The sequence below is a fragment of the Silene latifolia genome, chromosome 9, assembly GCF_048544455.1.
Source record: "Silene latifolia isolate original U9 population chromosome 9, ASM4854445v1, whole genome shotgun sequence".
NCBI lineage: Eukaryota > Viridiplantae > Streptophyta > Magnoliopsida > Caryophyllales > Caryophyllaceae > Silene > Silene latifolia.
This window is the reverse complement of record NC_133534.1, coordinates 157502579-157504823: the sequence shown is the minus strand read 5'-3', so window position 1 is coordinate 157504823 and position 2245 is coordinate 157502579. Positions and strand designations below refer to the sequence as shown.

The 2245-nt window shown below is 38.5% G+C and overlaps 1 non-coding gene across 1 annotated transcript; it reads left to right on the top strand.

Annotated features, from left to right (window-relative positions):
* Positions 1–521: 521 nt before the first annotated feature.
* LOC141603835 (small nucleolar RNA R71) lies at positions 522–623 on the top strand. Its single transcript, XR_012525683.1, has one exon. It is a non-coding gene; the product is annotated as a small nucleolar RNA R71 (small nucleolar RNA).
* The last annotated feature ends 1622 nt before the right edge of the window (positions 624–2245 follow it).

Here is a 2245-nt window from a genome sequence, read left to right as displayed (position 1 = left end):
GGTTTTGAACATTTTGGCTTTTGTATGAGATATTTGGATGGAATTTGGTGTTTTCATTGTAATAGTTGGAATAAGGGGTACCACTCTTGTATGCTTGGAAAGCATTCACTTGTTCATTTGTTCCCCTACATTCACTTGGGTCATGTCCCAAAGTTCCACAATTCTCACATATCCCACTTGGGATTGATGAAGATGCCGTCATGGTATTAACATGATGCTTTGGTGATTTTGAGGCTTCTTCAAGTCTAGCCATAGCCTTTTCAAACTTCAAATTGATGGTATCAATGTGAGCACTAAGTTGAGCACCCAATTGAGTAACGGAGTCCACTTCATGCTTTCCTCCTCTAGTAGCCTTGCGAGGTCTACTATATTGTGAGTTATGGACCGCCATTTCCTCAATTTTGTTCCAAGTTTGATTGTCATCAACTTCGGTGAACATTCTATTTGATCCCATGTTGAGAATGTTCCTTGAATCTTCATATAGACCGTTCCAAAATTGTTGTACCAAGAACCACTCGCTAAGTCCACGGACACGAGCGACAAATTCCTTTGAACCGCTCCCAAGCTTCATACAAAGGTTCTTCATCCCTTTGCTTAAAACCTGTAATTTGAGCTCTTAGCATGTTAGTCTTTTATGGTGGGTAGAACTTTTTGTAGAAAGCTAGAGCCAATTTCTTCCAAGAATCAATTCCGAGAGTGGCCTTATCAAGGCTCTTCAACCATTGTTTCGCGGTGCCAATTAGAGAAAAAGGGAATAAGACCCATCGAATTTGGTCTTGAGTTACACCGGTTTGAGAAATTGCATCACAATAATCGCAAAAAGCCTCCATATGAGAGTGAGGGTCTTCACTAGGCATCCCCCCAAATTGGCTTCTTTCGACTAATTGGATAAATGCGGATTTGGCAATGAAATTTCCGGTTAGATGTTGTGGTGTGGGAGAACCATTGGGTAGGTTCTCCTCGGTGGGTACGGAATGTGATGAAAACTTAGGCATTGTGGGTTGATTTTGTGTTGTATTTTGTGTTGGGTTCTCCTCACCTTCTCTTGCAAAAGGGTTGATGAACTCAATAGTTGGTTGAATATCTAAAACCTCACTAATACCTCTCAAATTTCTCCTAGCAAGTCTTCTATTGGTTGTCAAAGTCCTTTCAATTTCACGATCAAAAGGTAACAAATCACCTTGTGACCTTCTAGACATGCAAAATATCAAACAACTCGAAAACAATTAGAACAAACCTTGAGGAGTTTTACTTCCCCAAGGCAAAGAAAGACACAACTAATAACAATATAAGAAAATCTAAATCAAGTTAACACCGTCCCCGACAACGGCGCTATTTTTGGTCGGACTAAATCTTTTCGGTAACTTGTCGTTAGGAGCACCTAGATCAAAACACAATTTATAGCTTCACAAACAACTCTACAATTAGTAAAGAGGCAAGTAAAGGTCGGATCCCAAGCGACGGGAATTGAGATGAGATTTCTATTGCAACTAGTGGTGTCTTAGGGGTGTCACAAATTGGGTTGATGTAGAAGGTCACTAAACTAAATAGCAATGAAAGTAAATAAGCAAGATGAATTAAAAAGGGTTGTAAACAATTGATAAAAAGCACTAGGGTGTCATGGGGTCATAGGGGATTCATGGAAATTGATCATACAAACATGTTCTCAAATTATAAGCAAGCAATTATTGTTGTGATGGATTGAGTTGGGTTATATCTTACAATCCTATTGAAGTTTGGGTCCCGGAGCCGAATCGATTAGATTGTACAACACCTACAAGTCGACTTAGTCTTCCCTACTCAACAACATGCATGGTCTAATGAGACTCGAGTTGGTTTATGTCTTACAAGTCTCATTGAAAAGATAGGTGATGGGTAAAAAATGCAAGGATTCATAGGCTCGCATTTCATCAAACATAACATGTGCATGAGTTGAGATCATAACAAGCAAGCAAATAAACCATGAAAGCTTATTAATTTAATCATGAATCATTCTCCATGTTGGTTTCCCCTAATTACCCATTAACCCTAGCTAGGTGACTACTCACTCATTATCATGTTGAACATGCTAGCAAGGTTGTCAATCATACCAACAAAGTGAAACATGATGAACAAATGAAAGTAATTAGCAATAATTAAAAAGGGATTAAGAGAATTATACCTACTAATGATTCCAATAATAAAGCAAAGAATAAAAGAAGTACTTGATGCTTGATTGAGAGGTTGTCAATCTCCCAATAATAAC